The sequence below is a fragment of the Xenopus laevis genome, chromosome 3S (genome assembly GCF_017654675.1).
Source record: "Xenopus laevis strain J_2021 chromosome 3S, Xenopus_laevis_v10.1, whole genome shotgun sequence".
Taxonomy (NCBI): Eukaryota; Metazoa; Chordata; class Amphibia; order Anura; family Pipidae; genus Xenopus; species Xenopus laevis.
In genome coordinates this window covers 94,728,469-94,744,353 of record NC_054376.1, presented here as the reverse complement: position 1 = coordinate 94,744,353, position 15,885 = coordinate 94,728,469, and the positions used below count along the sequence as shown (strand labels likewise).

Here is a 15,885-nt window from a genome sequence, read left to right as displayed (position 1 = left end):
TTCATTATTAAGGGCCTTGAATGTGAGTGTAAGTAATTTGAATTTGATTCTAGAAGAGATTGGGAGCTAGTGAAGGGACATACATATGGGAGCAGCTGATGTTGAGCGGCGAGCTACATGAATGAGTCTAGCGGCGGCATTTAGAACAGATTGGAGTTGTGAAAGGTGACTTGTTGGAATACCTGTGAGGAGTAGGTTGCAGTAATCAAGGTGGGAGATGATGAGAGACTGAATCAGTGTTTTAGTTGATTCTGAACTGAGATATGGTCGTATTCGAGCAATGTTGCGCAGTTGAATACAACAAGATTTTGCAATTCTAGCAGAGAGTTGTAGAAGGTTAGATACCCTTTCATATATATATACATTTGGATGCCCTGACCCTGAACAGTTAAGAAATGTTGTGATTAGCCTGTCTTTGCTTAAACTGCTCTCTTTATTTGGGTTTGACATTGTGCCAGTTACATTTATCCATATCCCTGCCTACTATACCATGCCACCAAATTAAACCATTTTCATATGGCTGTAACTAGAAATAAAGCACATGGAGAGATTTTCAAACAGATAAGAGGTGTCCTAAATAGAAACAATGAAAGGCTAGGCCACATTTGTGATCAATGTTAAGATGACCAGACTGTACATGGAAAATAACTGCTTATTGGATTCATTTAAAGGGGAAATATGAATATGAGGGACTCTGAATAGAAAGATGAGTAATAAAAAGTAGCAACAACAATAAATTTGTAACCTTACAGGACATCTGTTTCAAGATGAGGCTAGTGACCTCCATTTGAAAGCTGGAAACAGAAGAAGAAAGCAAATAATCCAAAAGCTATAAAGAAGAAATATTGAAGGGCAGTTGGAAAGTTGCTTAGAATTAGCCATTCTATAACATACTAAAACTTAAAGGCAAACCACCCGTTTAATGGTTGGCCAAATCAGGATTATTAAATTATTTATTCCTTGTCCCAACTATTGGATCCTAACTGCAGTTTATGATGACCTGTTAAGTGGGACTGGATTAAAAGCCTGATATGGTTTTAATTGCATTTTAAACTGGCCTTGTAGCTATCTGAGCAACCTCCTTGTGGTTCTTATGTATTGCTCCATGGGTAATGTTTATATGGAATCCTGTATTGACCATGGTAAATGAAAATGTATAATCAGGAATTCAGAAAAACTTATGAGGCTGACTTATGTAAATTTGTGATAAACCTTAGCATAGTCAGAGTTTGCAATTAGGAGCACTCCAACAGTGAGCATGATACAGAAAATGAAATGTGCATTTTTATTGTATGGAATGCAGGCATGTTTAAGAAATATAAGCTTTGATAATAAGCTTGTGGTGTTAGAGTCCCACATTACACTGTTTTTGCACCGCCTTGCCTCATGTCACGCACAGGAATGGAAAAAGCTTTATTTATTATTGTTTTATGTCTTAAGGATGTCTCCTAAATATCTTCTCACTTATTTTATATTAAAACAATACTCATCACATAAATGCAACAGTTGATTACACGATTTAATGTTTACATACAGCTAAGATTTCATTTTTGTTCCATTATTTTCTGTCACATTTGAGGTTTGGGCTTTATTTATTTATATAGTTTAAAGACTAAATGCCTGTTTACTCAGCTAAGCCTTCTTATTGCTTTTACTCTCACTTAAATCAGCTGGGATATTAAATCAGCCACAGGCATCTCCAAACACAGTGTAGTAAATGGTAATGAACCATTCGAATAAAGGGTAATTGATCCTGCTTTATCTTGCTGAACACTGGCTCAGAATGTATAATGTCACACCTGGAAATTTTTATGCCAGTAGAGAAAGCGCCAGTGCAGCCTGCATCTTAAGGGATAATGCCACATGAGACCCAAGAGACTTTCCAACAACGTTCAGATGCAGAGCGAAGTTGCTCAAGTATTTCCATTAGTTAGGAGTAATTTAAAGTAATGCTCTTGCTGTTGGATGTTCAGTTGAAACTTGCACACTTGTAGTGTGTTTTCCATGTGACATGCTAGCATCATGTACTTGAATGATTGTATCAAACGTAAACTTCAAAATGTCTAATTTTGTCAGGTCCTTGCCATTCCAACATCTGCTGGGATTCTCGTTGCCAGATGTGGCAGTCTTTGGGATGCTTAAGGTCCTTATCCTACCTAAAGGTATGATTAGACCCTTCAAAGAAAAAAAAATAAACCTTGTTTATGCAAATAGAACTGGTAGTCACACTATAATTATTATTTATTATTAACATGTATTTATATAGCGCCAACATATTGCGTAGCACTGTGATCACATTTCTTTGTACTTTAAGGGGCATATTTATCAAGGGTCAAATTTCGAATTGAGAAAAACGCCGAAATTCGAATTCAAAAAGACCAACCGAAATTAAGTTTAATCTTTTTTTTTTTTGGTCGAATATGTCAGTTTTCGATCAAATCGGTCCGTATTCGGCCGAATTTGAATTGTTTGAATCGAAAGAATAGCGCATTTGATCGAATTTGTTTCAAAGTTTTTCCCAAAAAAACTTCAATTTTATAAACTGTAATAATCTGATGTTATTTCTTTCAGGGCGTTGTACGATCTACTGCTGGCTATATGTAATGCTTAATTGGACCATGTCAGCTGTTTATGGACTGAACCCTGGCGATGTATGAACATTTATTTTTCTTTATTCAAGTGGATAGAATTTACACACCTCTTCCAACTCCTAGGGGCAGATTTTTTAAGGGTCGACGTGAATTTTCAAAGTTAAATACTTCAAATTTCGAACTATTTTTTGGGAACTTCGACCATCGAATAGGCCTAAATTCCACTTCGTTTCGAAGTAAAAAAGTTTAACTTCGAAAATCAAAGTACTGTCTCTTTAAAAAAGTTCGACTTCGACACTTCGCCATCGTAAACCTGCCGAATTGCTATGTTAGCCTATGGGGACCTCCTAAGACCCACGTCTTTAGAAGTCGAAATTTTCCACTTCGAAATTCGACCCTTGATAAATTTGCCCCCTAATGTTTGGTTTTATTTTTTATTAAAGATGTGGTGAGCAGCATCTGATTTAGGCTGGGTAGTTGGGCATTCTTACATTTGCTATGGACCTCTCCTGCATGGGAATTCTTCAGTTTTATATGAGGTAAGTTCTGGAATTTTAGCTCTATGGGAAATATATTGAAGATCAGTGCAAAAAAGCAACTATATAATAATATACATATATATATATATATATATATATATATATATATATATATATATATACACAGTATATATATATATATATATATATATATATATACACAGTATATATATATATATGCAACAGCTTTAGTTTAACCTTCTAGTTTAACACTGTATGCACAAATGGGCTTATTTATCAAAAATCTAATTTGTGACATTTTAGAGGTTTTTTTCTACTTTGAATAAAACCTCAATTTAAAAACCACTTAATTGTTTGCTTATTTATTAAAAAATAGGAATACAATCGTGGAAAAAATTGTTAATATCTCGAATTTGTGAGCTTACAAGATCAAGAAGCTTGCATATGCGAGTTTACAAGCTCAAAAAAACTTGAAAAACTCAAAAATCTCAAACAAAAAAAATAGCTTGAATTTTGTCTAGGACAACTCCCACTAACTTCTACATGGATTTGTAAGTGCCAAAGTTTTACTTTTGAATTTTTTGTGTTTTTTGTGCTTATTAAATACCAACGTTTTTGCATGTATAATTCAAATTTATGAGTTTTTTTTTTGCCAAAAAAATTGAATCATGGCAAGAATTTGAATATTGATAACTCAAACCCTAAATTATACATTTGTGCAAAAAGTGTCAAGAGCAGGCATCATACTTTTTGTATCACCCTCTGAAAAATATTAATAAAGACTACTTTGCATTATATTTTTTGCCTTTGTTCAAATAATGTGCCTTGCATAAGAACCATGTTTTAAAGCTTTAATATCATGCTTAGATTAGAAGAAATCAAGCATGTCAAGATGGTATTAAGAAAGTTTGCTTCAGTATTGAATTACACTTCTCTCTATTAGTTCCAAGATAATTAAAGTAGATCATCTTTAATTTGACTTAATCACCACCTGTCTTGAAATAAAGGGAGAATCTGTTCTGTAGATAAAAGCTAGGTAAAAAATCCTTTTGTATTTCCATGGAGACAATTTGGGTCTTTGGAGTTTTCACATTAAACTTTTTGTAGAGCTTAGGCTTTATTAGGTGTCTGTTCAAATGAAGTGTTTTGCTATACAACAACATTTTTTCTCAACTCAATACAATTTAGCAATATATGGGGGAAGAAACTAGTACTTAATAAAAACTGAAGTATCCAAATTGACATAGTTACATAGTTACATAGTTACATAGTTAAATTGGGTTGAAAAAAGACAAAGTCCATCAAGTTCAACCCCTCCAAATGAAAACCCAGCATCCATACACACACCCCTCCCTACTTTTAATTAAAATTCTATATACCCATACCTATACTAACTATAGAGTTTAGTATCACAATAGCCTTTGATACTATGTCTGTCCAAAAAATCATCCAAGCCATTCTTAAAGGCATTAACTGAATCAGCCATCACAACATCACCCGGCAGTGCATTCCACAACCTCACTGTCCTGACTGTGAAGAACCACCTACGTTGCTTCAAATGAAAGTTCTTTTCTTCTAGTCTAAAGGGGTGGCCTCTGGTACGGTGATCCTCTTTATGGGTAAAAAGGTCCCCTATGGGTAAAAAGGTCCCCTGACATATGTCACTAACTACTGCAGTTAGTTGGGTTGTTTCTTGACTCAACACTTAGGGGCAGATTTACTAAGGGTCGAATATCGAGGGTTAATTAACCCTCGATATTCGACTAGGAACTAAAATCGTTCGACTTCGAATATCGAAGTCGAACGATTTAGCGCTAATCCTACGATCGAACGATCGAAGGATTATTCGTTCGATCGAACTATTAAATCCTTCGAATCGAACGATTCGAAGGATTTTAATCCAACAATCGAAGGAATATCCTTCGATCAAAAAAACTCAGGCAAGCCTATGGGGACCTTCCCCATAGGCTAACATTGACTTCGGTAGCTTTTAGCTGCCGAAGTAGGGGGTCGAAGTTTTTCTTAAAGAGACAGTACTTCGATTATCGAATGGTCGAATAGTCGAACGATTTTTAGTTCGAATCATTCAATTTGTAGTCGTAGTCGAAGGTCGAAGTAGCCCATTCGATGGTCGAAGTAGCCCAAAAACACTTCGAAATTCGAAGTTTTTTTAATTCGAATCCTTCACTCGAGCTTTGTAAATGTGCCCCTTAATATTAAAAACTACTATGTCATTAGAACAAGTCTGCACACCTTGTATGTTTAAATACTAATAATTCTCTCTCAACATATACTTTCTGACACCTGAAAATAATTAAATGCAATAAAAGAATGAAGTCGATTAAATATAGCATAGTACAAGGAAGGTAAGCTGGCACCTGAAGATGATTAAATATAGTAGAAGTAAGTAGATGATGAAATGAAATACAATACATTAATGGTATGCTGGCACATGAGAATGATTAAATATGGGAAAAGTGTGAAGATGAAATATAGTATAGTATGTCAGCCAAATGCTTCAGTTTGGATTAACTGTTTTAAAATGCAATTTTTTTTCTTTTTTAAGTGGCTCGCAAACGGTGAGCGATATCCCTGGAACAGAAGACATCGAGGTGGCAGAAAGCACAAGAAAAAAAACACCAAAGAAATATTGTCCCAAATGGTGGTAAATATTTAGAATATTACATTAACTGAGGGACAATTACAGGTACTCTCAAAGGGATTGTCAAATGGTTTGGTTTCGGGACCTGATTTTTTTTCAATTAGACTGTTGGAGATAATGTTTTTGTTGAGGCTTGAAAAATGTAACGAGAGAAATAACCCAGATTGAAAGTGAATATAGAAAAGGGAATCTACAAAGTAGACCAAAACACTTGTCAGATGAAGAATTTAAATCTTTACAAAGTTTGGTAAAAGATGAGAGAGTGATAATTAAACAGGCTGACAAAGGAGGGGAGCTGGTGGTTATGAATAGATATTACTATATTAATGAAATAGAGCATCAGCTTTCAGATGACACTACATATAAAAAACTGACTACCAGCATGAGAATTCAGTCATTCCAATAATTTACATTTTACCAAAGATTCATAAGAGCTTGGATAATTCCCCAGGTCGCCCTATTGTATCCTGCATAGAATCAATATTGTCTCCACTTTCAATCTTTGTGGATAGAATCATTAACCCTTATGTATTAAAACATCATTCTACTTCGAAACGTATGATTTGCACGATTTTATTGTATGATCATACGATTTTCCTTTGAAACCCAAAAACTTAGAAATATGCTCTGGCAGGTCCCCATAGGCTAACATAGCACTTCGACAGGTTTAAGTTGGCGAAGTATTGAAAAAATTACTTTGAATTTCGAATTTTTCTACTTCGAAAAATCGTACTATGATCGGAATACAATCGTACGATGAAAAACCCTCTGAGTTCGAATTCGAATGTCAGAGGATTCTATTCGATCGTTGAATTTCAAAGCATTTTCAAGTTCGAAATTTGACCCTTGATAAATCTGCCCCTATGTGTTACACAAATACACCACTAGGGGTCACTGAGCTACAATGTATATATAACTGTGCACAGGTGCTGTTTAAGTGGCTTGAAAAAAGACCTATGCAGGTCTGAAACGTTGTGTTTTATCTGGGTAAAGAGCCTAAGTTCTCAAATAAAGGCGTTTAAAAAAATATTTTAGTTGATGGTGCTGTCTGTGATACAATGGATTTGAAAACCAGTTGGTGGAAACTTTGAGACTTGCACCAGATGAAAAGAATGTTGGAGGTATGAGTGCTGACTAAACTCTTGCTGATCAGTTTCCTCTTTTCTCAAGCCTCAGTTTGTCAACTCCATTCCCATCTCTCATTTACTGGCAAACAGCACATATTGGAAGGTGTCTACTGTAATATGAGACTATTTCATGCAATCCCTGAATGCTACTTACTTTTTAGAATTGTTCAAGAAAAGTTTTGTAAAATGCTGGCAAATTGTTGATATTCATCCAAATATTTTCAATTTACTTAATTTGCTGTGAACCACTGAAGAAATTATAAGAACATTTGCTGTGCTAAAAAATAGCAATGTTTTCACTAGATTGCTTAGTCACAGGCTTATTAACTCATAAACCAAAGCTACAATGATGTTTTCCTTAATCAAATACATAGCAAAAGGAGAAAATAGTAGAGTATGAGTTTACTATTGTTCAAACAATATATTATTCTGTAGATATATTTTTCATTGTGAGTGTGGTTTAATGGGATGCTGACACAAGATAATGAAGACTGCTTTGCATTCAAAAGGGTTCCTGTCATTGCACCCATTTAACCTGCTGATATTGTTTTTGTTGTCATTAAAAGAGATATTGAAGGGGGCTGATGCATACAACTTTTTGAAGATTTGAATCTCGTCTGTACAACCACTCTTAAATACAAAGAGCCTTTACCAGTAAATTGCGAATGTTACATTGGTTAAAAAAATATAAGCGTTAAACAAATTATAATCAGGTAAAATGCAACACAACTAAAATACTGAAGGAGCGAAAGCAAAGAGCCAACTGAAACAAGACAAATGGAAAAAGAAAGAAAAATAAATGTAAAGCACTACATCTAGATTTAATATTCTTTGTTTGTATACTTACACGGCTGTAAGGTTCCTTTTAACTATGTACTTTTCATAAAATACCTATTCACAGGGAAAACCAGTGGGAACACCTGATGCTTCTGTGTATTTCTGAGTGCTATCTGAACATGGAGTAGCAGTGATGTTTACTGCACCCACTGCATTAAGGACAATACGCCAGCAAGACCCAGAGACAGAGCTGGGCAAGCCATTCTCTTTGATCAAGTAAGTTAAACTCTTCATTGCCCTGTAAGGTTGGGTCGGATCCCTAAAAATACGTCAAACAGAAAAGATTGGAAACATACAGTCTAAAGCATATGCATAAATGTCAAATGAACCCCTAGTAGTTTGGAGAGTGGGCCTGTAGTCTACATTTTTCTAGTGGGCCCATAGCATCCAAGTTCAGCTATGGAGAGAATAAATATTATATGTTTTACTTACTGTCAATTTCTCTGAGCTATTTGGGTGAACTTTTAATTTGGGATTATGAAGCTGAGGTAGATAATGTTTTTAAGTCGCAAATACGTAGTCTGCTTACTAAAGTTCATAAAAACTTTCCATAACTCATCATCTATAACCATAGCTAATTTGTGTGCACCATAATTAATGCAGCTCCCACAGTTAATATTGTGTGATGTACTGAATCTGTTTTGCAATATCTAGTATCAAACAAGGTGTAACAGGTAATCTTAGAATTATTACAGACCAGTTTTTGGTACCCATTTTGGAAATGCTATAAATCTCACAGATGAATGAATAGTTCATATAATTAAAAGCTATTTTTACTTTTATTTATGGGCAATTAACTAATGTCTGTAATAATTTATTATCACAAAATAGTAATTATGGCTATAATAATAATTCATTGTAAAAGTACCATTCCTTCCCAGTGGAGATATTCACTGGTCATGTTAAAAAATCATCGTAGCATCTCTGGGGTAACGATATACTGTAAATTGGCATAATTGTGTGGGATTTGGTGCAAAACAGCTTACATAGAGTAAATGCTATAATAGCAGATATCTTACTGTATGCAGAGTCTTATTTAAGCAAATAATCCAACATATTACCTGTTTGGTTGTCATTAAAAGACAATCTAACTAAGGGCAAAACTATCCTACTGGATTTTCTTTCATAGTTTATGTTTTTAGAAGCTTTATTTTGGAAAGTTCCCAGTTCCTGGAATCCTCCCATTCTTGTACTACTGTTCCTGTATTTAAAATGAGTTATTGTTATTTTGTTCTTTATGTCTGTTTAATTAGTATTCCAATACATACATACATAAATGCACACTGTTAAAACTTAAAGGACATAATAATTCAGGCCAAGATCACACTGTGAAAAAATGGCAGTAGTTATTAGTATTAGCATGTGATTTGCCCTTTAGAAATGTGTGTGTGGTTATTGCATAAAGGATGAAATTCTATGTAAAGTTTCATATTTGTAAATGCTTGCTTAATTACAGTTTTAAACACATCTTCTTTAAACTAGGAGTTTGCTGTAAGCTGCCTCGCAGCAGGACTATGCTAATACACCAGTGAGAGCCACACACAGTGACTCATCTCATCTACATTATTCATGTTTCTTGGGCTTCGGCAAAAAAATGAATCTAAACGTGGCCAGGATTAAGCATCGACATACATTAAAGCTTTGTTGCTTCATTTAAACTGTCACCTACATTAGTCATTTTCATTCTTCCTGCAGAAATACTAATAGGACAAGAACAAAAAGGCCTTTCTTGTCTTATTCTAAATTTTCATACGGTAAAGTAATTATGCAAGCTGGACTCCTTGTAGCAAAGGTGAATGCTATCCAAAAATAACCCTTTCCTCTAGACCTTCACTTTAGCAAAGTTTAGAGATGCATTATCAGCCAGTTATTAAAAATAAAATTGTAAAGTGATGGATTCTTGGACTTGAAGTTAAGTTGTATTACACTGTGAGTTCAAGTGGGACTGGGAAGTGGTTCTTATGAGTAAAATGGTTTCCTTTCAATCTGTGCAATTAGTTATGTTTGTGTAATAAAATACATATATAATTATTTTGAAGTTCAGTGATTATGCATCTTTTTACATAAGCCTAACTGAATGAGTTTTCCTTTAAAGAGGAGTTCCAACACAATACTTTTTTCCCTTACATATTGAAAGAAAAATCTAAGTAATGTGCTAGATACATTAATTCAACATTTCAATGGTGTTGAAAGTCAAGTATACTGTACCGTGTAAAAATGTTACAGGGTAACCCTTTTGAAATAAAAAAATAACAAAAGTGGTATAAAGGTGATACCTTTATTAGGTATTACCTTTATACCACTTTTGTTATTTTTTTTTTATTTCAAAAGGGTTGCCCTGTAACATAATAGTTTTAAATTAATATGTAAATGTAATTGCTAATAAAAACAGTTCCATTCTGTCTTTTATAATTCTCTTCTTCCCTTTCCAATGCCATTCATACCAGTGAAACATTTAAAGGACCAGTAACATCAAATTTTTTTTTTTCAAAAATTCGTTAGTACATAACGAAAAAATAACACCAACACAAATTAAAATTTAAAATAGCAAAGCCTTTATTAAGAAATAACTTACAGAAACTCCACTTCCTGTCCTCTTCAGAAATGGCGAAAAGGCGACCATCCTTCCTGCAGAGCTCGATTTGTCCTCCCTGGCTAGCTCCAATATTCTACTGACAGTGTGTGAAGTGAGGTGAAGAGAGTTGAAGCTGCGGATCAAGACCCTGCGCGACCGACACATGAAGACCTTTCTGCTGTACGAGTGCAAGAAAACCAACTGGTGCAGGCAGCCAAAGATGCAGACAGTTTCCTGGGAGCAAGCGGTTCTCCCTCCACAGGCAGCGGAGCGCTGAGGTGTCACCCGGCTGACTGAGAAGAGAACCTGGCAGAGCGACTTCAGGAAAAACTCAGGAGAAGCAGTCCTGATTCCGGATCTCTGTCCCCATGCCCTCCCGGTTGCACACAGTTGATCCCAGTATGGGACGACGAATGGGACGACAGTAGCTCCACTGGGCCGAGGAACCAGCTGGTCCGACGTGTGGCAGATACTCGGGCGGTTACCATGACTACGAAGGCTCCGGCAGCAGCAGATTCCACTTATCCACCCGCTCCGACCTGATGGCGGGGAACTTGTAGAGGAGACGCGCGTAGAGCCAGTCGAAGTGTTTGTAGCGGCGGTGAACCTGCAGCCCCGTGTGACTGGGGAGGAGTCGGTACGGTGCTTCGTGGGCTCGTCTATGTTACAGCGGAACGGGTAGGGATTCTCCTGCCACTCAGGCCCGTCCGGCCCCTGCACCAGACACAGTTTGTCCCCATCACGCAAGAACCCCGCCGCCTCCCCCAGTACGAAAGCCTCCCCGCCGCTCTTCACAAAGGCCGAGAAGCGGTTGAGGTTGCGGCTGATCGTGGCGGAGCCTTTGCCCGGGGCTTGTGAGGAGGCGATGGAGGCGGAGTAAGGGCCGGGCGGCAGGTCGGAGCGGGTGGATAAGCGGAATCTGCTGCTGCCGGAGCCTTCGTAGTCATGGTAACCGCCCGAGTATCTGCCACACGTCGGACCAGCTGGTTCCTCGGCCCAGTGGAGCTACTGTCGTCCCATTCGTCGTCCCATACTGGGATCAACTGTGTGCAACCGGGAGGGCATGGGGACAGAGATCCGGAATCAGGACTGCTTCTCCTGAGTTTTTCCTGAAGTCGCTCTGCCAGGTTCTCTTCTCAGTCAGCCGGGTGACACCTCAGCGCTCCGCTGCCTGTGGAGGGAGAACCGCTTGCTCCCAGGAAACTGTCTGCATCTTTGGCTGCCTGCACCAGTTGGTTTTCTTGCACTCGTACAGCAGAAAGGTCTTCGTGTGTCGTTCCCGCAGGGTCTTGATCCGCAGCTTCAACTCTCTTCACCTCACTTCACACACTGTCAGTAGAATATTGGAGCTAGCCAGGGAGGACAAATCGAGCTCTGCAGGAAGGATGGTCGCCTTTTCGCCGTTTCTGAAGAGGACAGGAAGTGGAGTTTCTGTAAGTTATTTCTTAATAAAGGCTTTGCTATTTTAAATTTTAATTTGTGTTGGTGTTATTTTTTCGTTATGTACTAACGAATTTTTGAAAAAAAAAATTTGATGTTACTGGTCCTTTAAGCATTTATTACAATACCCACAGTGCCTGGCAATGTAGTCTGTAGTCAAGCAAAATGCAAAGGTAACATATATCGGATATATATATTGGATAGTGGTTTAGAACTACATTTTCTGTAATCATGCAGAGGAAAGAATGGGTAAACATTCCCTTTAAGGAGTAATTATGACTCTTTATAATTATGACACTTTGAGAAATATTAGTTCTGAACTTTGCTCACATGATGATTATATGATTAAGAGGTCTAGTAATGATTTTGCTTAGTGATCTATATATCAATAGAATTGTTTGACTTTTTTTGTTTCTCACTTGGCAGTCATATTTATTGGGTATTGTTTGCCTTCTGGCTCCGTATTGAATTTAATAAAAAGTAAACCTCACAGGCCTTAAGTTTTAAAGGGCATGTAAAGGCAAAAAAATAAAATCCCATTTTTACTTTCTTTAATGAAAAAGAAACCTATCTCCAATAAACTTCAATTAAAAAATGAGTACCGTTTTTATAAGAAACCTGACTGTATGCAGTGAAATTCTCCCTTCATTTACTGCTGTGGATAGGAATTGTCAGACGGTCCCTTACTGCTGAGCAGGGAAACAATCATATTTATAAACAGCAGGGGGAGCCCCCGCCTTACTTCCCAGCCATGCAGAACTCAAGCAGCTTTGTTTATGACGATCCCTAAGAAGCCCAAACCACACTGAGCATATGCACAGTCTTAGTCTTGTAAAGATATTTAACAAAGTTACAAGATGGTGACCCCCTGTAGCCAACTTTGAAAGCATTAATTAATTGTTTGATTAGGCTTGTGGTGCAGTAAGTTCATGTTTATATTTAGTATACAAAATACAGCATTTCTAGCCTTATTCTATTTTAGACTTTACATGCCCTTTAAGAAGAACATGTGACATGCTGGAGATCTGAAATACCCATTTTTTTCCCATAGAAAAGCTCAACTAACCAGAAGTAACTTGAGGAACAGAACTTCTATTTAAAGTTCAGGACAGTGAGGTTGTGGAATGCTTTAATAGTGGCTTGGATGATTTATTGAACAAGTATAATATCCAAGGCTTTTGTGATCTTAAAATCTACAGTTAGTATAGATATTGGTAAATATAGTTTATTTAGTATGTATGTGTGTGTATATTGATAGGTCTGCAAGTATGTGTATAAATGTGCACTAGGGTTTACTTGAAGGGGTTGAACTTGAAAGACTTTGCTCTTTTTTCAACAAAAATGTATGTAATGATGCAAATATGTAACTATGTAATAAGTGGGACCTGGCACTATTCCATGCACATATGAAAGTAATTTTTCCTGTTCCCTTTTCAGGTTCCATATGCTCTTTGTTGCTGGTAAACCATGTGATGTAGAAACACTGGAATGGTCTAGAAAAATCTTCAATGTCCCTGTACTGGATCACTGGTGGCAAACTGGTAAGAATATTACATAATCATGTTTTCAACAGCCCTCTTCACAAATCCGCATATACAAATATGTGATTAGATATGTGTGAAAGCAGTGAAAATGGAGACTTTGGCAGGCTATGCTCACAAACATGCAGCCTTTTACACAATGACTCGTCTTTGTCAGAGATAATGGCTTTTGTGAACTTCGAATTTCTCTGTGGATCAAAATTCAATTTACTAAATCCTCTGGCAAATACACACAAAGTAAAATCCAGGCGTCACTGGCATAAAAGGTTTCAATGTGAAGGAGATTAAGGTGGTTAGATGGGGTTTGGATCCCATTTCAGAGATATAAAAGGCTGCCTATTGAAAATACATCATTTATTTTTCTTTCCACAAGCTACAGATTTCTATTTTTCTCACTATTTTTGAGGGGAGGGGGATGCAAATGACTAGAGCTGGGAGATAAATCTAATTTGAAAAGCAATATAAATATCCAGTTCATGTAAGGTTCATAGAAGGGCTAATTTCCTAAAGCAATTCAAACAGCTAAACAAAAGCAATAAAAGTGGGGCTTAATGTGATAACATGTATAGTATAGCATACAATACAGATCACAAGAATATAACTGGATATTAATATAAGGGATGGAAAAATAAGAATCTATTCATGGACTATAAATATGTGGCTGAATTAAAATTGTTCATTGGTCCCAAAGATATCCAGAAGAGGGCCAACATAAAAAGCGGACCTATCACCCACACATTAAAAGCTGTATAATGAAAGTCCTTTGCAAATGAAACATAAAATCCAAATCCTTTTTTTTTTTTTTAATATAGGAGTTTAAATATCTGAGCTGTCAATTGTATATTGCCTGCCCTGCCTCTATGCCTGAGGCATAAAGTGGAGCAGGCTGTTACTTTCACTTTCAATTCAACACTTACTATATGTCACTGCAATCCTCACAGTAACCCTCTTTCCTCACAATCTATAATTGTGTAGTAAACTGCACATGGATATTCAGTCTCCTATTCTGGCGCATACAGAAGATTTTGTTATGATACAAGTTGCCTTGAAAACAGTTGCCACACAATGGCACCTGCCTGCTTGCTGTGATTGTGTAACTCCAAGACTGAAGGAAACAACATTTAAATAATGGATATACTGCAAGTAAAGTTTACACAACATATTTTAAGGAATAAGTATCAAAGTACAAATAGATGTTAGCCTGAGCTCCTTTCCAAATTGTAATCCCTTCACTTTAGCGTAATACCTTTGGAGAGCTACTGCCAGCTTTCATTCCCATATTGGAGCTTAGTGTTGCTCCTAGATTGTACTATGACAATTTATAGTGCTATTACTGTCTAGTCACTTCATTCACTGGTTCCTGTTTCCATATTTCACTTGAGGGCTTATCCATTTAGAGTACTTTTCTTACTGAGCCTTGTTGTACCAGGCTTCCCAGCAGACGCCCACCCTGTTCAACAGGTGAAAGCCAAAGATGAAAAGCCATGAATTGGATGGCTTTCCCATTTCATAACAGAAAATGGCAAAATAAAAATACCCCGACCAGATGTCTAGGATAGAAGTGTTGGGATTTAGGTTATAGGGGGAAATCAGTTAAGTAAGGGATACCCCAGGTCAAATATAACCCAATGAGTTCTTACGCTTGTGAGAGGGTGCCAAATAAGTAAAGCAATATGGAATAGCTTTTTGTCTATTTTTCTACCTGGAGAGATTCAGTGCTCACCGGGGTAATATGTATAATATATGCACACAGACATAGAGGTATATATATTTTGAATAGATAACTGGTCATTATAGAGTTTGCTTCATTTTGAACTCAGACCTATATGAGGTGGAGCCAAGATACCAGGCCACGGAGAAGCTGTAAAATTCCCTGTTCTGGATTCTTCACAAGCAAATAATAAAAACTGTTTGGTGCTACACATTTAGGGGCAGATTTACATAGGGTCGAATATCGAGGGTTAATTCGACCCTATTAACCCTCTATATTCGACTGTCGAAAGGATTTAGTGCTATTCGTTCGATCAAACAATCGAAGGAAAAATCTTTCGATCAAACGATTAAATCCTTGAATCGTTGGATTCGAAGGATTTTAATCCATCGATCGATTTTTCTTCGACCAAACAAAGCTACCAAAGCCTATGGGGACCTTCCCCATATGCTAACATTGACTTCGGTAGCTTTTAGGTGGTGAACTAGGGGGTCGAAGTTTTTTCTTAAAGAGACAGTACTTTGACTATCGAATGGTCGAATAGTCGAGCGATTTTTAGTTCGAATGGTTCGATTCAAAGTCGAAGTAGCCCATTCGATGGTCGAAGTAGCCAAAAAAAACATTCGAAATTCGAAGTTTTTTCCCTCTATTCCTTCACTCAAGCTAAGTAAATGGGCCCCTGACTGTTGTCATTTACAGTTATGTTTTTCCATCTTGTTTTTAAAAGACTGCACATTCTAAATGACAGAAAACTAATTTAAAAGAGTTACAGAGACAATTATGAATTTGCATATCAAATAAAATGAAGGCTGCATTTATAATATAACCGTAACATGAATTAAACATTAGGCCACTGATCAGCTTTTATTACCACCATCATAAAATTGCACCACGTTCCTAG

At 36.7% G+C, this 15,885-nt stretch overlaps 1 pseudogene; it reads left to right on the top strand.

The window, feature by feature from the left end:
- LOC108712379 overlaps positions 1-15,885 on the top strand; it is a 50,982-nt pseudogene that overhangs the window by 28,425 nt on the left and 6,672 nt on the right.